Below are 22,425 nucleotides of genomic sequence, written 5' to 3' on the forward strand. Positions count from 1 at the left end.
AATAACCAGCTACACACTGAGAATCCCGATCCAGTCTTTGCAGCCCCGCCTCTGCCCATTCACCTGAGCCGTGGCTTTACTGCCTCTCCACAGCCCCATTGGGTGCTGATGGCCTGGCAGAATCAAGTTCCTGACCTCTCCTCTTCCCACACCCTTCCCCATCCCAAGAAATGGGAACAACCTTTCTGTAGTTCCTGCAGATATCCTCGACTCCTTTTTCTCTCATAATCTTGCTTCTATCCATGGGAACCTCTAGGCATTGCCACTTGTGAATCCGCACAGAGTCCAGCACCTCATGCCACCTGCACTGTTATGACCTTCTCCAGGTACTCATTGTCTCTCTTTTCTAATATTCCAGTAGCCTCTTAAATCATCTCCCTGCTTCTTTCCTTGCCCTCCTGGCTTTTTTGAAGATGACTAGAGGAGCAAAGCGATGAATAGACAAGTCATCACATGGCTCTTTGGCTACATACTCCTCAGCAGCAGCTCACCTTCTGCAGAGTCAGAGTCTTTACTGACTCCGGGACCTCATCTCTTATGCCTCTGCTTCCCCAGCTCCATTTTGGGCACCTTGGACTCAACCCAACTCCTCAGATTCCTCACCACTCACCAGGAGCCGGGGTTCTTGCTGCTCCCTGTGCTGGGTGCTTTGTCCCACTCCTCCCCGTGTCTCTAGGGCATGCTGTTTTCTTGTCTCTGGGCATTTACTCAGATGTGGCCTTCTAACGAGGCCTTGCCTGGATCCCGTGTCTAAATTTAGAAACTAAAGGGCTATACCCTTTATTCTCCTTGCCTACTTTATTTTTCACAAACATATTAAAACATATCCCTTTTTATTTGTTCATTTGCTTATTGTGTGTCTCCCTGCCAGATTTTGAATGGTCTTTTTTTACTTCTTAGAAAGAGGGCACTCAGTAGAACATTGCTGTGGAAGGAATAAGAAATTTACTTCTGGTCCTCCCAGTGCTCCTCCTGTCTGCAATCCCGTTACTGTAATTCTTTGTGTTCTTTCAACTGTTTTATTGGAAGTTCTTCCTGGAAACTTATGGTAAAACCCAGTAATACTGAGAGTATTTGATTTTTGTAGTGCCTTTTGGATTTATCTTGTTTATCAGTATACAACAGCAGTTTGTTTCAGTTTATCATACCACAGCAAAAAATGTATTTTCAAGCTCTGTTGAGTTTTTTACGGTGCCACAGAAAACTTAGCAGCGTTATGTTTAGAACTAACTTTAGAGACATTAGTGGGGCCTGTATCCCTGGCTCCTGACCTGTATCTTTTCTTTAAATAAACAGGTAAAGATAAAACTCTCAGCATCTTTATATAGGTCCCTTTTAGCCTCACAGTTTCTCCAGATCACCATACTGTTAGTGTGGGTTTTTAATGTCCCATTTCATTTTAAAAGTATTTAATTGTTTATTCAGTAGGTATTAATACAGATGATTAAGAATTTGAAAGTTATACAGTGAACAATGAGTCTTCTTCCCATATTGTTCACCCAGCTACCCAATTTCCATAATCTGAAGCAGAGATGGCCTGTGTGCATAATATACACAAAATACGTAACACACGTATGTAAACCCACACACTTATTTGTACATATTTTCTGCAATTATTCTTACGATTTTTTTTTACAAAAATGATATCAAACAATACTCTTTTGTACCATGCTTTTCTGTTTAAAAAATGTATCTTTGGAGATCATTCAGTAACAGCCCCTGGCTGCCCCACTTGGTGCCTGCCATGTCTGCTGGCAGTGTAGAGTCAGGCCCTGTATGTGTTCCCCAGCAGCAGATACATGATCTGGGCTGCTCTGGGGAGTTGCCTCAGCAGCACCACCCCACAGATTTGTGCATCCTCCTTGTGGGCTGGAGAACCTTTTTGTCCTGTGGATGGGAGCTGGGCTAATGGTTGATAGCAGGCAGCAAGGTGGGAGTGCTGGATCTCCTGTAGGCATGCCTGGGTATGGACAGGATTCAGGGGGCTGAGATTGGTGTGTGCAGAAGGAAAGCATTCAATGGTGCTGGCTGGTTCCTCCAGTCATGCATTGCCTCTAGTGGTCTTGCCAAAGGTTAGATGTTTAGTTCTGAAATTTAGGTTCCTTCAATTCACTTAAGGTCTAGTTGCACTTTGGACTTCAAGGCTTGTTTCCTGCACCTGAGGGCAGGGAGTCCACACCTGCTCCCGCAGTGATATCCCTCTTCCTTCTCTCCCCTAGTGGAGGTGGGGATTCCACCATTACTATGTCTCTGTCTCTCCTCCCGTTTGTTTGTTTTATGTGATCTTTCTGTCCTTCACTGTAGAAGGTGTTCACTTTGGTCTCAGTTCTTCAGTGTGAAATGCTCTGTGTATTGGTGTAGATTTGGTGTGTAGGTGGGAAAAGTTGGACTCAGGTTCTCTCTCCTCCACCATCTTCCTAGAATTCTCTGTATGCCTGTTTTGTATAGTATAACATTTTTTTATTTATATAGTTATATCACTTATGATTAATGATTTTCTTTCCTTCTTAATACTTAATGCTTCTTAACCAGTTTCATGTCTTTCTATGCTAGCCCAAACTTCCAAATCAAAGTCTTTTCATTACTGGATTCTCAGTTGCTAGAATAATGCTTGGTACAGAATAGGCATTCAATAATCACGTGATTAATAGTGAGTATTAATCATCAAGATGTCAGCCTTGCTATGCTCCCTATTTGAATGAGATGTATTAATGTATTTCACTGATTGGTACATTCACTAAGAAGCATTTATTGAATGTTTACTTTCTATGTAGTAGACCTTGTGCTAGATGATAGGAACATTATTCAAATATTATTCACATAGGAATATTATTCAAATATCAAATAGATAACAGGAATAGTAATGAACGACAGATCATCTCTGCTCATAAGGAACTCCATGTGTGGTGGAAGAGAAAGGTAATATAAACAAGTTCTGAAGGACTATAGAAAGTATCATAGTAGAGCTTCATACAGGGATGTGAACACAGTGAGGAGGTAACCGTAACTGAAAGGAAGGTCAATAGGGGAGTGCATAGGCATGTGTGCTGGGGAAGGAAGAGGTTGAGAAGGTCAAGGGTAGCTTGCTGGTGCTAGGGACTCCCTATGTAAATGTGAAGGCTAAATTGGAAAGAACCAGGAAGGGACTATGAGGGCAGGTAAAGTGAAGGGGACTGAAGAGCAAGTCTAGATGGCCTGGTGTAGGTGTATGCAGGTATGTATGTAGTGCTGTGCAGATGAAGCCAGAATATCAGCAAGTGAGACTGCAGAGCCTGCACACCATGTTGAAGAGCTGGCATGTCCCCTGCTAACTAGAAAAGGAGAGCTATGATCTGACTCACACTGAGTTGTGGAGGGAGGACTGTGGAAGGCCAGAGTAAAGGCATCCAGGGGGCTTTGGGAATAGATCAGGTGTGAGGGACTAGGATGATAAACAGCATATTCAGAATATAGTTTGGAGTTAGAGGCAACAAGATTTACCTCTATGGTATATGAAGGAAAGACAGCAAATGAGGAAGACTCTTATAAGGTGTTGGCATGAGGAAACAAGTGAATTATGATGCTAGGTGGTAAACTTGGATGCTTGGGGCAGATTTGGGGGCACAGTCAGTCAGCAGTTCTTAACACCAGCAATAGCTAGAAATCCAAGTAAAAATAAGGGAAAGTCTGTAGGAAGTCTGGGTTTTCAGTGTAATCATGTGAGGTTAAGTGCCAGAGCACTGAGGTAGAGACCATGGGCTTCCTCACAGCTGCTTTTGTTCCTGCTTTATATTTGCCACCTGGGATTCACCCAAGTAAAGAAATTGCTGGGTCTTATTGTCAGGAGTAAACCAGTACTAGTGATGGAAGGTTTGTTTACTGGGTGGGATTATCATCCTGGTGTGACAACCAGAAAGCCAGTCTTTTCCCTCCAAAATTATCGAGTATCTTGAGAGGAAGTGAAGAGAAAACTAAAGCACTATGAGTAGGAAAAAGTGAGCACTATGATAGTAATTTGGATAATCTGAAAAACTGGAGGGAGGAAGAAGAATCAAATCAATCATTTATGCTTACATGAGAAAGAAACAAAGTCAGACTTTAGCTGGTGCACCAGAGAACAGTTTTCCAAGGGGTCTTTCTAGGGATACGATCAGAGGGTTCTGTGTTCAATACCTTTGGGGAAAGAATGTAGACCAGTTATGGTACTATAGGACTGCTCAGCATCTCTAATATGTGAATGGAAGCAAAAACAGAGGGGGCATACAAACAAAACATTAGTAAATGACCACATGCATCCTAATCTAAAAGAGAGCAACTGATGGGAGTGATATCTGAAAAAATGGCAGAGTGAGAAGCTCTGGGATCCATATCTCCACCTGAACAGCTGTGCTGGCAAGAGCTATCTGAAGTAGCTGTTTGAGAACTCTAAAGTCTAGTTGAATACTTGGAGCTCTAGGGAAGACCTTGAAAAAGAGTAAATTTGGGGGAATTTCAGCCTTCCAGGTGGTAGCAGCTACCATCCCATGTCCCCCACCCCCATAATCCTGGTGCAGAATGCTTGGTGGGATATAGTCGAGATTGTATGTGATTGTTAAATGCTGTCTTTGATAATTGAGGGATTGGCACAAAGGCTAGTGGACACTTCTTTTAACCCCTACATGCTGAAATGGTTTCCAGGAGACTTAGAGAGTACTTTTCTACTTTTCTCATTTTGGGAGATAAACATGTAAGGAAACCCTTATGGGTCACTAGCTGACTGCAAAGATAACAGAAATGTCACTTACTGCATATGACAAAGAACACACACCTTGAAAAAAAATAGTATGGAAAAGTCATAACAGATAAATTCAGCAATCCCCAAGGAATGGGAGAATTAAATTTCCAGAGTTCTCACAAAAAATATTCAGATGTCCAATTCTCCACGAAAATTACAAAATAAAGAAACAGGAGAGAATGGCAGCAAAAAGAAAATAATTTGACAGAAAACATTACTGAGGAAGCCCACACAGTGGAGATATTTGTCTAAGATGCAAAATCAACTGTCTTAAATACATACAATGAGTTAAAAGAAACTATAGGTAGAAAACTAAAGAAAATAAGAAAAATATGAACAAAATGAAATATCAGTAAAGATATAGAAATCATCTTTTAAAAACCCAGAAATTCTGGAGCTAAAAAGTACAGCTTGAATTCTAAAATTTACTAGATGATCCATATCCGATTAGAACTTAAGATCAGTGAACTTAAAGATAAGGCAATTGAGCTTAGTCTGAGGAACAGAAAGAAAGAAGAATGAAGAAAAATGTACAGAGCTTGAGGGACCTATGGGACACCCATCAAATATAGAAACATACACATTATAGGAGTATCAGAAGGAGAAAAAAGGAAGCATCAGAAAAAACACTTGAAAAAATAATGGCTGAAAACCCTCCAAATCTGAGAAAAGATATGTCTACATACAAGCTAACCAGTCTCCAAGCACGATAAACTCAAAAATGTCCACACAAAGACTTACTGTAGTGAAATTGTCAAAATCCAAAGACAATGAGAAACTTCTGAAAGCAGAAAGAGAAAAAGGAACTTCTCATGTACAAGGGCTTCTCAATGATATTAATAGCTGATTTCTCATAAAAAACTATGGGGTCAAAAATCAGTTGGATGACATATTTAAAGCCCCCAAAGGAAAATAAAAACTCAACCAAGAATTATATGTCTGGCAAAACTATGTTTCAAGAATGAAAGAGAAATTAAGGTATTTCTAGATAGATAAAAACTCAGCATGTTCACTACCAGTAGACCTACACTATAAGAGATGCTGAAAGTTTTTCAAGGTTGAAATGAAAAGACACTAAACAGCAACTTGTTCCAAAGACAAAATAAAGAACCACTGGTAAAGGTAGCTGTATAAAGAAACCAGTGTTACTCTACTTCTGATATTGTTTGTAATGCTATCTTTCTCCTATATGATTTACTATGAAAATGCATATACTGCTAATTATAAATCTATGTTAACAGGTATAAAGATGTAATCTGAGAGATATATATATATATATATATATATATATATATATATATATAAAGGGAGAGGGAAGGAGATGTACTACAGGAACAAAATATTTATGTATACTATTGAAATTTAGTAGATGTTTTGCCTGAGGGTTTCAGCACTGGGCTGGTTCACTATGGATTCAGTGAGACCGAGAAATGACAGCACAATGTTCTTGGGGTGAAAGGGTTTATTAACCAGCTTTACTCTCATGGCTGTAGATGGAGCACTAGAATCATGTCTGCATCCAGCAGTCTGCAGGCCCATAGTCCACCTCTGTCTCTACCCAGAGCACTGGTGGAAATCTTTATATAGTGACTCATTCAATAATAGCTCATTGCCAATGGGTGTGGGAGCATTAGCCTAACAATAGACCAACTCCATCATTGAGTAGTTTAGGGTCAGGTGAGGATTCTGGCCACAGGAACTTCCATTTTCCCCACAGTTGGTATTATCCAAAGTAAGTTGTTATCAGTTTAAGATACTAATTGTAATTCCCAAGGTAATGTTTAGCAAATAACTAAAAAAAAAAAAAAATCAACTGAATACAAAAAAACACAGTATTGAAGGACGTGAAGAACAAAAAGAAAAACATGTAAAACATATAGAAAGCAATAGATAAATGGCAGAAATAAATTCTTTCTCCATAATCACATTATATGTAAATGAATGAAGCCGAACTATTGAAAGGTAGAGATTGGCAGATTGGATTTACAAAGAAAAAAGGAAAAACAGGGTCCATCTGTATACTGCCTATAAAGAGACTCAATTTAGATAAAAAGTCACAAAGTGGTTAAAATATAAAATGATAAAGAATATATTCCATACAAATAGTAACTAAAAGAGAACCAGTGTGGATATATTATTTTCAGACAAAATAGACTTTAAATTTAAAAAGTTTATAAGAGAACAGGGATATCATATCATATGTTGATAAAAGTTTCAATACAACTAGAAGATGTAACAATTCTAAATACCTATCTAACAAAGGAACCCAATATATATATATATATATATATATATATATATATATATATATATATATATATATATATATATATATGAAAAATATGAAGCAAAAATTCAAAGAATTGAGGGGAGAAATGTATCTACAATAAAGAGTCTTTAATAACCTATTTTCAGTAATGGACAAAACAGACAGAACATCAATAACAAAACAAAGAACTTGAATAGTACAATAAACTAATTAGACCTAACAAATATACGTAGAACACCATCCCAAAACAACACAATACACATTCTTAAATGCATAAAACATTCTCTATCTTCAACCATATGTTAGGCCACTAAACAAGTTGTTATTAACTGGATTATATTACCCCAAAGTTTGTATGTTGATGTTTCAACCTCCCGTACACCTCACAGTGTGATTGAATTTATAGATAAGGCCTTTAACAAATCATTAATAGGGATGAATGAAGTCATATGGTTGGGTCCTAATCCAATATGACAGTTGTGCCCAGGGATACATGCACATAGAGAAAGTGCCATATGAGGATGCAGTGAAAAGGTGGCCATCTGTAAGCGAAGGAGAGAGGACTTGGAAAAGCCAAACCTGCCCAGACTTTGATCTTGAACTTCTAGCCTCCAGAACTGTGAGAAAGGAAATTTCTATTATTTAATAGCTGTCCAGTCTGTGGTAATTGTTATGGTAGCCCTAGGAAACTAATACACAAATCTTAAATTTAATAAGATACAAGTTACAAAACATCTTTTATGTTCACAATGCAATAAAACTAGAAATTACAGATAGAAACTGAAAAATTCATAAATATGTGGCAATTAATAATAATTATAAACAATCAGTGAATTGAAGAAGAAATCACAAAGAAAATGAGAAAATATCTTGAAACAAATGAAAATGAAAACAAAACACACCTAAACTTACGAGTGAAAGCAGTGTGACATTGGAAATTTATACATGTAAACATATACATTAAAAAAAAACAAAGACCTCAAATCAGTAGTCTATCTATATACCTTAAGGTACTAGAAAAAGGCAGAGCAAATTAAATTCAATGCCAGCAGGATGGAAATAATAAAGATTAGAATGGAGATCAATAAAATACAGGTTAAAAAAATAGAGAAAATAAACCAAAGGTTGGCTCTTTGGAAAGATAAAGAAAATTGACAAACATTTAGCTAGACTTACCAGAAAAAATAAAGAACACTTAAATTATTAGAATCACAAATGAAAAAGGAGGCATAATTACCAATTTCACAGAAATAAAGAAGGATTATAAGTTAATAGTATGGATAATTAAATGCCAAAAAATTGGATAACCTAGATGAAATGGACAATTCCCTAGAAACACAAAATCTACCAAAAATGACTCATGAATAAATAGAAAATCTGAAGAGACCTATTCCTGGTAAGGAGATTAAAAAAGTAATCAAATATATTCCAATGAAGAAAAATCCGTGACCAGTGAATTCTCCTGAACATGTAAAAAATTAACATCAGTCCTTCTCAAACTCTTCCTAAAAATTGAAGAAGAGGGAACATTTCTAACTCATTTTTCTATGAAGTCAGCATTACTCTGATACCAAAGGAAGACAAAGACAATACAAAAAAAGAAAGTAGGGTTGGGAAAACTGGACAGCCACATGTAAGAGAATGAAACTGGATCACTGTCTAATCCCATACACAAGAGTAAATTCTAAATGGATCAAAGACCTGAATGTAAGTCATGAAAGCATAAAACTCTTGGAAAAAAACATAGGCAAAAATCTCTTGGACATAAACATGAGCGACTTCTTCATGAACATATCTCCCTGGGCAAGGAAAACAAAAGCAAAAATGAACAAGTGAGACGACATCAAGCTGAAAAGCTTCTGTACAGCAAAGGACACCATCAATAGAATAAAAAGGTACCCTACAGTATGGGAGAATATATTTGTAAATGACAGATCCGATAAAGGCTTGACATCCAAAATAGATAAAGAGCACACGCACCTCAACAAACAAAAAACAAATAATCCAATTAAAAAATGGGTAGAGGAGCTGAACAGACACTTCTCCAAAGAAGAAATTCAGATGGCCAGCAGACACATGAAAAGATGCTCCACATCGCTAGTTATCAGAGAAATGCAAATTAAAACCACAATGAGATATCATCTCACACCAGTAAGGATCCTACCATCCAAACGCAAACAACAACAAATGTTGGTGAGGTTGTGGAGAAAGGGGAACCCTCCTACACTGCTGGTGGGAATGTAAATTAGTTCAACCATTGTGGAAAGCAGTATGGAGGTTCCTCAAAATGCTCAAAATAGACATACTATTTGACCCAGGAATTCCACTTCTAGGAATTTACCCTAAGAATGCAGCAGCCCATTTTGAAAAAGACAGATGCACCCCTATGTTTATCGCAGCACTATTTACAATAGCCAAGAATTGGAAGCAACCTAAGTGTCCATCAGTAGATGAATGGATAAAGAAGATGTGGTACATATACACAATGGAATATTATTCAGCCATAAGAAGAAAACAAATCCTACCATTTGCAACAACATGGATGGAGCTAGAGGGTATTATGCTCAGTGAAATAAGGCAAGAGGAGAAAAACAAGTCTCAAATGATTTCACTCATATGTGGAGTATAAGAACAAAGAAAAACTGAAGGAAGAAAACAGCAGCAGAATCACAGAACTCAAGAATGGACTAACAGTCACCAAAGGGAAAGGGACTGGGGAGAATGGGAGGGAAGGAAGGGATAAGAGGGGGAGAACAAAGGGGGTATTATGATTAGCATGTATAATTTGGGGGGGCATGGGGAGGGCTGTGCAACACAGAGAAGACAAGTAGTGATTCTACTACATCTTACTATGCTGATGGACAGTGACTGTAATAGGGTTTGTGGGGGGATTTGGTGAAGGGGGGGCCCTAGTAAACATAATGTTCTTCATGTAATTATAGATTAATGATAACAACAACAACAAAAAAGTAGGGATAAATATCCTATATGACCATTGATGCAAAAATCCTCCATAAATTATTAGCAAACTGAATTCAGCAGCATATCAAAAAGATTATTCACTATGTCCAACTGGAATTTATTCCATGAATGCAGGGATGGTACACCATATGAAATAAATCTACAAAGTATACTACATCAATGTAATAAAGGAGAAAACCTTATGATCTTCTGAACTGATGCAGAAAAAGCATTTGGCAAAATCCAACATCGTTTTATGACTAAAAACCATCAACAAACTAGGAACAGAAAGGACTTCCTCAAACTCAAAGAAGACAATGATGCCTTTCCTTTCACCATATCCATTCAAAATAATAATGGAAGTTTTGGATAGAGCAATTAGGCAAGAAAAAGAAAGTAATTAATGCATCCAAATTAGAAAGGAAGAAAAAATCTTCTCTGCTTACAGATGACATGGTCTTATATGGAGAAAAAAACAATGATTGCACACATACACAGTTTGAGCTAATAAATTCATCAAAGGGGCAGGATACAAATAACATGCAAAAATTAGTTGTATTTCTGTACACTAGCAATGAGTAATACAAAGAAGGAAGTATTAAGGAAATAATTACATTTACAGTAGCATCAGGATGAATAAAATATTTAGGAATAAATCTAACCGAGGATATGCATGACTTGTACAGTGAAAACTACACATCTTTGCTGAAAGAAATTAAGGAAGATAAATAAATGGAAAACATCCCTATCATATTGAACTGGGAGCTTTAATGTTAAGATGACAATATTCTCCAAAGCAATCTACCAATTTAATTCAATCCCTCCAGAAGGAGAAAACCCATCCTGAGATTCATATCAAATATCAAAGAATTCCAAATAGCCAAAATAATCTTGAAAGGTAGAACAAAGTTGGAGGATTCATAATTCCTCATTTCAAAATTTAATACAAAGCTACTGTATTAAATTAAACAGTGTGGTTCTGGCATAAGGACAGAGATACAGAATAATGGAGTTGCACTGAGAACCCCAAAGTATGGGGAAGAACAGTCTTTTCAGCAAATGGTGATGAAAACTAGATAGCCATATCCAAGAAAAATAAGTTGGGTGCTATATAAAAATTAACAGTCGATCAAAACCCTAAACTTAAGAGCTACAGCTATAAAACTTAGATGAAAACAGAGGGGAAAATCTTTGTAACATTGGATATGGCAATGATTTCTTAGATATGAAACCAAAAGTATAAGCAATTTTAAAAAATTAATTGAACATCAAAAACTAAAAACATTTTGAATCAAAGGACAGTATCAAGAGAGTGAAAAGACAACTCACAGAATATAAGAAAGTATTTGCAAATCACGTATCTGCTAAGGGATTAATATCCATAATATATAAAGAACTCATACAATTCAATGCCAAAAAATAACAGGGCAATTTCGAAATGGGTGAAGGACTTGAAAAAACATTTCTGTAAAGATGTACAAACAGCCAATAAACAGATGGAATGATGCTCAACGTCATTAGTCATTAGGGTAACACAAATCAAAGCCAAAATGAGATACCACTTCATACCTATCAGTATGGCTGTGGAGATCAATGGGAAATAAATATTGAGGTGTATGTGAAAAATTGGAACTCTTTTGTAGTCTTGGTAAAAATTTAAAAAGTCACTGCTTCTGCGAAAAATAGTTTCACTGTTCCTCAGAGGCATACATAGAATTATCATATGATACAGAAATTCTATTTGTGACTGTATATTGAAAATAATTGAAAATAAGGACTTAAACATATACTTTTACACCAACATCTATAGCAGCTTTATTTACAATAGTGATGAGAGGGAAACAACCTAAATATTCATTATCAGATGAATAAGCAAAATGTTGTATATACATGCAATGAAATATTGTTCTTAAAAAGGATGAACTTTGAAAAAATTATGCTTAATAAAAGAAGCCAGATATAAAAAAATTACATATTTGATACCACGTATATGTATTACTGAGAATAGACAAATTCATAGAAACAGAAAGTAGAATAGAGATTACCAAGGGGTGAGGGGAATGAAGTGATAACTGCTTAACAGGTGCAGAGTTTCTGTTTGGGATAGTGATAAAGGTATTGAAATAGATAATGGTGATGTTTATACAAGCATATAGTAGATGCCACTGAATTGTCTACTTAAAAATGGTTAAAATGGAAAAATTTGTATGTGTTTTACCATGATAAAAATACTTAAGTAAAAGAAGAAAGCAAGTAAAGTAGAACTACTTAGCAGAACTGGTGTTTGTTTCAGCTCATAGATTAATTATCTAACCAAAATTCATTCCTCTATTGTGCACATGTGTATGTAGAGACATGCTGTATCTGAAAGTATGCAAATCAAATTTAAATAGAATATTTAGTAAATTTTAGTTCTATATTAACATTAAGAACAGGTATATTGAATTAAGGTGAAATGATCCCTTTGTTGTAAGATTCCAGAATTCCACTGGTGTCCCAACTATTTAATCATTAAACTTATAAATAGTACAAGAGTGATAATTGCTAATATTTACATGAGTGTTCATTAAATATCAGATACAGTGCTCAATTTCTGTATCTTCTACTTTTTTTTTAAAAAAACCCACCTAAAAATATTTATTGAACACTTTCTTTGTATCACGCATTGTGCTATGAGTTGTGAGAAGAGGACAAGATGCAGAACTTCCCTTCAGTAGCTGATGTTCCACACGAAAGCTAACATATATTGAGTATTCAGTATTTACTATTGCCCAGCAACATACCTAGTGTTTCATTAATTGTCTTGTATAATCCTTGGGATAGATGAGGAAAATGAGTTTCAGAGGGATTAAAGTAACATCTCAAAGAAGTGGGAGAGCTGGGGTAGGAACTCAGGTCTGTCTGAATCCAGAGTGCAGGCTTTGAATCAGTTACTGTGTCACAATGCTCGAAATAACTTTCAGGATTCCTTCAACAACAAACAAACAAGAAAGTTATTTTTCAAGATTGGTAAAGTACTACAAAAATGTAAATCAGTTTTATGATCATTAGTTTTGGATTTATTTTTTCTAATTTCTGAAGTGCTACTGAGACAGCCAATTTCATGGAAAAATGTTCGCTTGTTCAAAGTGAGGCATAAGAGATTTTGACACGAATACTAAGGAAATAAAATGCTTTTTCTTACTGCTGAATAATTTTTTTTTTGAGAGGGCATCTCTCATATTTATTGATCAAATGGTTGTTAACAACAATAAAATTCTGTATAGGGGAGTGAATACTCAATGCACAATCATTAATCCACCCCAAGCCTAATTCTCGTCAGTCTCCAATCTTCTGAAGCATAACGAACAAGTTCTTACATGGCGAACAAATTCTTACATAGTGATTAAGTTCTTACATGGTGAACAGTACAAGGGCAGTCCTCACAGAAACTTTCGGTTTTGATCATGCATTATCAACTATAAACAATCAGGTCAAATATGAATATTCATTTGATTTTTATACTTATTTATATGTGGATCCCACATTTCTCCCTCAATTATTATTATTATTTTTATTTTTAATAAAATGCTGAAGTGGTAGGTAGATGCAAGATAAAGGTAGAAAACATAGTTTAGTGTTGTAAGAGAGCAAATGTAGATGATCAGGTGTGTGCCTGTAGACTATGTGTTAATCCAAGCTAGACAAGGGCATTAAGACATCCACGGATGCAGAAGATTTCTCTCAAAACAGGGGGGGGTGAGGTTCTAAGCCTCACCACTGTTGATCCCCAATTTCTCACATGATGACCCCCCTGCAACTGTGCCTGTCTTAGGTTGTTCCTCCCTTGAGGAATCTTACCCATCTCTGGCTAACCAGTCATCTTCCGGGGCCATACAGGGAGATGTAAAGTTGGTAAGTGAGAGAGAAGCCATATTGTTTGAAAAGGTTAGCTTTTTACTTCTTTGTAGATTTATGCCCTGTAGTTTCTATGCCCAGCATTTGTCTTGAGGTATCTTTACCACCTGGAAGAATTATGATACTCGATAAATTCGATATAATTAAATTGTATACACACATTAACATAATAGGAATACAGTTATATAACCAAAGAAGATCTGTAATTACCAGCCATCTCCAGTGATATCAAGAAAACCAGTTAGGCACCCTAGGCATTTGTGATAATTTGTCTATGATATGATGGATATTGTCCAACTGTACTTGAACAGTCTGAGAGAAATCAGACAAATTAAAACAACCCATTCCTGGGAACTGTTCACATCCCATATGTTCTTTTAACAGTAGACAGTCTGTAGTTGTAAGATTTTGGAGCGCTACAACTTGCACTTCTCCTAATTCTTGGTTGAGTTCCAACGGTATAGATCCAGTCAAATTTGTTGTTTTACTGAAAGCACAGGCCAGCTTAGATATCTCCTTCTTCATTCCAATGGCAAGTCCAGGAACCAGTGGGATGGGTGCAGCTACAACTGTAGCATCGCCTGGATCTTTGTTGAGGTTTTTTGATGATCATCTTCTGGTATGACTCTTCCAGAGAGTGCTGATGTTGGAAGTTCTTCTTCCTCTCCTATCTTAGTTCATTTTCTGGGTAGCCAAATTAGGCTTTGATCCTCTGTATAAACACAAACAGACCCTTTACCCACACTTTGATATGCCATTTATACCATTGTGTAGAACTCATTGGAGGTCACCACACAGAAACTGCTTTTTTTTAAGAGAAAGAAATACCAGAAAAGTGTACCTCCGTAGCCGATCATCTGACACCCTTTAAGTGATCAAAAGTAAGGATATTTAAAGCATGCATTAATCGTTGATTTACAGTTAGTTTTATCCTATCAAGGAGTAATCCCCTTTTCTTTCTTTCTTTTTTTTATCTTTAATCTACATTTACATGAAGAATATTGTTTACTAGGCTCTCCCCTATACCAGGTGCCCCCTATAAACCACTTTACAGTCACTGTCCATCAGAATAGCAAAATGTTGTAGAATCACTACTTGTCTTCTCTGTGTTGTACAGCCCTCCCCTTTCTCCCTCCCCCCCATGCATGCTAATCTTAATACCCCCTTTATTCCCCCCCCATCCCTTCCCACCCACCCATCCTCCCCAGTCCCTTTCCCTTTGGTACGTGTTAGTCCATTTTTGGGTTCTGTAATTCCGCTGCTGTTTTGTTCCTTCAGTTTTTCCTTTGTTCTTATACTCCACAGATAAGAGAAATCATTTGGTATTTCTCTTTCTCCGCTTGGCTTATTTCACTGAGCATAATACCCTGCAGCTCCATCCATGTTGCTGCAAATGGTAGGATTTGCCCTCTTCTTATGGCTGAGTAGTATTCCATTGTGTATATGTACCACATCTTCTTTATCCATTCATCTACCGATGGACATTTAGGTTGCTTCCAATTCTTGGCTATTGTAAATAGTACTGTAATAAACACAGGGGTGCATCTGTCTTTCTCAAACTTGATTGCTGCCTTCTTAGGGTAAATTCCTAGGAGTGGAATTCCTGGGTCAAATGGTAAGTCTGTTTTGAGCATTTTCATGAACCACCATATTGCTTTCCACAATGGTTGAACTAATTTATATTCCCACCAGCAGTGTAGGAGGGTTTCCCTTTCTCCACAGCCTCGCCAACATTTGTTGTTGTTTGTCATTTGGATGGCAGCCATCCTTACTGGTGTGAGGTGATATCTCATTATAGTTTTAATTTGCATTTCTCTGATAATTAGCAATGTGGAGCATCTTTTCATGTGTCTGTTGGCCATCTGTATTTCTTTTTTGGAGAACTGTGTGTTCAGTTCCTCTGCCCATTTTTTAATTGGATTATTTGTTTTTTGTTTGTTGAGGCATGTGAGCTCCTTATGTATTTTGGATGTCAAGCCTTTATTGGATGTGTCATTTTCAAATATATTCTCCCATACTGTAGGGTTCCTTTTTGTTCTATTGATGGTGTCTTTTGCTGTACAGAAGCTTTTCAGGTTAATATAGTCCCACTTGTTCATTTTTGCTGTTGTTTTCCTTGCCCGGGGGGATATGTTCAAGAAGAGGTCACTCATGTTTATGTCTGAAAGGTTTTTGCCTATGTTTTTTTCTAAGAGTTCTATGGTTTCATGACTTACATTCAGGTCTTTGTTCCATTTTGAATTTACTTATGTGTATGGGGTTAGACAATGATCCAGGTTCATTCTCTTACATGTAGTTGTCCTGCTTTTGCAGTACCATCTGTTGAAGAGACTGTCATTTTGCCATTGTATGTCCATGACTCCTTTATCAAATATTAATTGACCATATATGTTTGGGTTAATTTCTGGAGTCTCTAATCTGTTCCACTGGTCTGTGGCTCTGTTCTTGTGCCAGTACCAAATTGTCTTGATTACTATGGCTTTGTAGTAGAGCTTGAAGTTGGGGAGTGAGATCCCCCCTACTTTATTCTTCTTTCTCAGGATTGCTTTGGCTATGTGGGGTCTTTGGTTTTTCCATATGAATTTTTGAATTATTTGTTCCAATTCATTGAAGAATGTTGCTGGTAATTTGATAGGGATTGCATCAAATCTGTATATTGCTTTGGGCAGGTTGGCCATTTTGATAATAGTAATTCTTCCTAGCCATGAGCATGGGATGAGTTTCCATTTGTTAGTGTCCCCTTTAATTTCTATTAAGAGTGACTTGTAGTTTTCAGGGTATAGGTCCTTCACTTCTTTGGTTAGGTTTATTCCTAGGTATTTTATTCTTTTTGATGCAATTGTGAATGGACTTGTTTTCCTGATTTCTCTTTCTATTTGTTCATTGTTAGTGTATAGGAAAGCTACAGATTTCTGTGTATTAATTTTGTATCCTGAAACTTTGCTGTATTCCTATATCAGTTTTAGTTGTTTTGGAGTGGAGTCTTTAGGGTTTTTTATGTACAATGTCGTATCATCTGCAAATAGTGACAGTTTAATTTCTTCTTTACCAATCTGGATTCCTTGTATTTCTTTGTTTTGTCTGACTGCCGTGGCTAGGACCTGCAGTACTACGTTGAATAACAATAACAGTTGGGAGAGTGGGCATCCCTGTCTAGTTCCCGATCTCAGAGGAAAAGCTTTCAGCTTCTCGCTGTTCAGTATAATGTTGGCTGTGGGTTTATCATATATGGCCTTTATTATGTTGAGGTATTTGCCCTCTATACCCATTTTGCTGAGAGTTTTTATCATGAATGGATGTTGAATTTTGTTAAATGCTTTTTCAGCATCTATGGAGATGATCATGTGGTTTTTGTCTTTCTTTTTGTTGATGTGGTGGATGATGTTGATGGATTTTCGAATGTTGTACCATCCTTGCATCCCTGGGATGAATCCCACTTGGTCATGTTGTATGATCCTTTTGATATGCTGTTGAATTCTGTTTGCTAATATTTTATTGAGTATTTTTGCATGTACGTTTATCAGGGATATTGGTCTGTAATTTTCTTTTTTGGTGGGGTCTTTGCCTGGTTTTGGTATTAGGGTGATGTTGGCTTCATAGAATGAGTTTGGGAGTGTTCCTTCCTCTTCTATTTTTTGGAAAACTTTAAGGAGAATCGGTGTTATGTGTTCTCTGTGTGTCTGATAAAATTTCGAGGTAAATCCGTCCGGCCCTCTGGTTTTGTTCTTGGGTAGTTTTTTGATTACCATTTCAATTTCTTTGCTCATAATTGGTTTGTTTAACTTTTGTGTTTCTTCCTTGGTCAGTCTTGGGAGGTTGTGTTTTTCTAGGAAGTTGTCCATTTTTTCTTCATTTTCCAGCTTGTTGGCATATAGGTTTTCATAGTATTCTTTAATAATTCTTTGTATTTCTGTGGAGTCTGTTGTGATTTTTCCATTCTCATTTCTGATTATGTTGATTTGTGTTGATTCTCTTTTTCTCTTAATAAGTTTGGCTAGAGGCTTATCTATTTTGTTTATTTCCTCAAAGAACCAGCTCTTGGTTTCGTTGATTTTTGCTATTGTTTTATTCTTCTCAGTTTTGTTTATTTCTTCTCTGATCTTTATTATGTCCCTCCTTCTGCTGACTTTAGGCCTCATTTGTTCTTCTTTCTCCAGTTTTGATAATTGTGGTGTTAGACTATTCATTTGGGATTGTTCTTCCTTTCTTCAAGTGGGGCTGGATTGCTATATACTTTCCTCTTAAGACTGCTTTCGCTGCATCCCACAGAATTTGGGGCTTTGTGTTGTTGTTGTCATTTGTTTCTATGTATTCCTTCATATCTATTTTCATTTGTTTGTTGATCCATTGATTATTTAGAACCATATTGTTAAGCCTTCATGTTTTTGTGAGCCTTTCTGTTTTCTTTGTAGAATTTATTTCTAGTTTTATACCTTTGTGGTCTGAAAAATTGGTTGGTAGAATTTCAATATTTTGGAATTTACTGAGGCTCTTTTTGTGGCCTAGTATGTGGTCTCTTCTGGAGTATGTTCCATGTGCACTTGGGAAGAATGTATATCCTGTTGCTTTTGTATGTAGAGTTCTAAAGATGTCTATTAGGTCCATCTGTTCTAGTGTGTTGTTCAGTGCCTCTGGGTCCTTATTTTCTGCCCGGTGGATGTATCCTTTGGGGTGAGTGGTGTTTTGAAGTCTCCTAAAATAAATGCATTGCAGTCTGTTTCCCTGTTCAGTTCTGTTAGTATTTGTTTCACCTATGCTGGTGCTCCTGTGTTGGGTGCATATATATTTAGAATGGTTATATCCTCTTGTTGGACTGAGCCCTTTATCATTATGTAGTGTCCTTCTTTATCTCTTGTTACTTTCTTTGTTTTGAAGTCTATTTTGTCTGATATTAGTACTGCAACCCCTGCTTTCTTCTCACTGTTGTTTGCCTGAAATATGTTTTTCCATCCTTTGACTTTTAGTCTGTGCATGTCTTTGGGTTTGAGGTGAGTTTCTTGTAAGCAGCATATGGATGGGTCTTGCTTTTTTGTCCATTCAGTGACTGTATGTCTTTTGATTGGTGCATTAAATCCATTTACATTTAGGGTCACTATTGAGAGATATGTACTTATACTTATTGCCATTGCAGGCTTTAAATTCATGGTTACCAAAGGTTCAAGTTTAGCCTCTTTAGTATCTTACTGCCTAACGTAGCTCGCTTATTGAGCTGTTATATACACTGTCTGGAGATTCTTTTCTTCTCTCCCTTTTTATTCCTCCTCCTCCATTCTTCATGTGTTGTGTGTTCTGTTCTGTGCTCTTTTTAGGAATGCTCCCATCTTGATCAGTCCATGTAAGATGCCCTTAGAGGTAGTTTGTTGGAAGAAAATTCCCTCAGCTTTTGCTTGTCTGGGAATTTTTTAATCCCACCGTCATATTTAAATGATAGTCGTGCTAGATACAGTATCCTTGGTTCAAGGCCCTTCTGTTTCATTGTATTAGATATATCATGGCATTCTCTTCTGGACTGTAGTGTTTCTGTCGAGAAGTCTGATGATAGCCTGATGGGTTTTCCTTTAACGGTGACCTTTTTCTCTCTAGCTGCCTTTAAAACTCTTTCCTTGTCCTTGATTCTTGCCATTTTAATTATTATGTGTCTTGGTGTTGAACTCCTTAGATCCTTTCTGTTGGGGGTTCTGTGTATTTCCGCAGTCTGTTCGATTATTTCCTCCCCAGTTTGGGGAAGTTTTCATCAATTATTTCTTCAAAGACACTTTCTATCCCTTTTCCTCTCTCTTCTTCTTCTGGTACCCCTATAATACGGATATTGTTCCTTTTGGATTGGTCACATAGTTCTCTTAGTATTGTTTCGTTCCTGGAGATCCTTTTATCTCTCTCTATGTCAGCTTCTATACGTTCCTGTTCTCTGGTTTCTATTCCTTCAATGGCCTCTTGCATCTCATCCATTCTGCTTAGAAATCCTTCCAGGGTTTGTTTCACTTCTGTGATCTCCTTCCTGACATCTGTGATCGCCCTCTGGACTTCATCCCATTGCTCTTGCATTTTTCTCTGCATCTCCATCAGCATGTTCATGATTTTTATTTTGAATTCTTTGTGAGGAAGAGTGGTTATGTCTGTCTCCTCAGGTGTTGACTCTGTGATCTTTGTCTGCCTGTAGTTCTGCCTTTTCATGGTGATAGAGATAGTTTGTAGCGCTGGTACATGTGACGGCTGAAGAGCTTTCTTTCCTTCTTGTTGGTTTGTGGCCTTCCTCTCCTGGGAGAATTGCTACCTCTAGTGGCTTTTGCTAGGCAGCTGTGCGCAGACAGGGCTTCTGCTTCCTGCCCGGGCGCCCTGGAGTTTATCTCTGCTGTTGCTGTGGGCGTGGCCTGAAAAAGGCCACTGCTCCAAAATGTGGACCCCTGTTGGAGGGGGAGCGGCCGGGAGACTATTTATCTCTGTAAGGGGCCTCTGTGCTCCCTGTTGCCCAGGTGGTTAGAGTGCCCAGAGATCCCCAGATTCCCCGCCCCTGGACTAAGTGTCCTGCCCTGCCCCTTTAAGACTTCCAAAAAGCACTCTCCAAACCAAAACAACAATGGCAGGAAAAAAGAAAAAGAAAGCACACGATTTTGTTTGTCCTCAAGCACCTGCTCACCGGTCTTGCTGCCCTGTTTCCCTAGTACTGGAGTCCCTGTCCCTTTAAGACTTCCAAAAAGCACTCGCCAAAAAAAAAAAAAAAAAAAAAAAGAGGGAAAAAAATGGCCGCTCCCGTTTCTCTGCTCTCCGTCGTCTTCCTGAGGCACCCGCTAACCGGTCCTGCCGCCCTGTTTCCCTAGTATCCAGGACACTGCGCATGCATTGTTTCTGTGCTCTGGTGCGGATGGCTTGGGCTGGGTGTTCAGCAGTAATAGACTCTGTCTCCCTTCCTGCTGACTCCTCTCCTCCCGCGGGGAGCTGGGTGGAGGGGCGCTCGTGTCCCACTGGGCTGGGGCTTGTATCTTACCCCCTTGGCGAGGCGCTGGGTTCTCGCAGGTGTGGATGTGGTCTGGATGTTGTCCTGTGTCCTCTGGTCTCTATTTTAGGAAGAGTTGTCTTTGTTAAATTTTCGTAGATGTATGTGGTTTTGGGAGGAGATTTCTGTTGCTCTACTCACGCCGCCATGTTGGCTCCACCTGATTTCTGTATCTTTAACCTTACTGTAGTCCTTCAGCATTAATCTTTACCTGCTTGATTTTCTCTCTCAAGAAATGTAAGCATAAAGACTCACCAAATGTAGAAAGCACTGCTCAGGATGCCATTAGGGAGACCTTATTCTTTTCATAAAGCCAGAATTCTGTAGAAATACTTGTACAAGTATTAAGGACATGTACCAAATGGAGTTTACTTCTTCTAGCCCCCTGTCTGTCTCTGAAAAGAGGCTGGAATAATGGATTGTTACCCTGCAGTCTCCAATTCTGAGGCTCAGGAAGCCTTGATGGAGAGCTGGCATGGCATGTGACCTGACCTAAATATTAGGAACAGTGTTGTGACAAAGTGGCAGCAGAGGGAAAAGTGATGGCCATGATCCAGGAGGGTGATGCTGTCTTGAGAGGCCTGTGGGATCAAAGAGAAAAGTCAGTTCCTTAGATTTGAGGGACCCCTTGTTGGAAGGAGTACTGAACTGGCACCTGCCAGAGTGTAAGGCTCAGTGCTCTATGTCCAGTCATTTCCTTACCCCTCAGTATGTTCATTTATCACATGGCAGATGGTATCTGCCTTTCACAACATGACAGAGGATAAATGATACTCAATAGAATGGTTCATGGGGATCCTGTTTCCATATCTACTTCTATGTACAGAATAATTATAACTTACATTTCAGAATCCTCAACATCACCCAGTGATTGAATATGAAAATCATATAAAGCCTAAAGTGAAAATTCTGTGGAGATGTGTGAAGTGATTTTGCTGGGTATTATAGGTATCAAAGGATCAAGTACAGCACTTGCTTACTGAGATCACACATGTAGGGTTAATTAAGTAAAGTCCTAGAGATGAGATATACAATTGACCTGCTTCTGAAAGTGTGATTTATTAAGGTCAAAGGATACTGGACTTTTTCTGTGTAGAGCAAGATTCATTTACTTCAGAGAAGCTAGGTATCACTGATCTCAAAATAAATAATTTTGATACCCAACACACTAGCTGCTTGTCAGAGGTACAAGCCAGTTTAAATCTTGCTTTGAAGCCTTAAGAACATTACAGTTAAAGCAATAAACTTATGGTTAATTATTAAACATTATCAAGTGAATGGAATGTTTTGTATCTAATGCAGCTTCCCAATTGGCCCATGTGTATTCTTAATCACAAAAGTAAATATTGGAAAAGTAAACAAAAAAGTTTCACTGTTTAAAATATTTCTACTTTCTGACCATGGTCTTTCAGGGTTGAGGTGTTATTGGCCACAGTCCCTGAGATCCCAACCACAAGGTACACTGGCCTGTGAGCTCCTGGACAGAGAGGGTGTGGTAGGTGTCACTGCATTGAAAAATACTCCACTTAACACACTAATTCTTAAAGATCC

General features: G+C 37.8%; 1 protein-coding gene across 8 annotated transcripts in view; it reads left to right on the forward strand.

The window, feature by feature from the left end:
• SPIDR (scaffold protein involved in DNA repair) overlaps nt 1–22,425 on the forward strand; it is a 462,021-nt gene that overhangs the window by 167,462 nt on the left and 272,134 nt on the right. The gene's annotated exons all lie outside the window — the stretch shown is intronic.

Source organism: Manis javanica, chromosome 2, assembly GCF_040802235.1.
Source record: "Manis javanica isolate MJ-LG chromosome 2, MJ_LKY, whole genome shotgun sequence".
Classification (NCBI taxonomy): domain Eukaryota; kingdom Metazoa; phylum Chordata; class Mammalia; order Pholidota; family Manidae; genus Manis; species Manis javanica.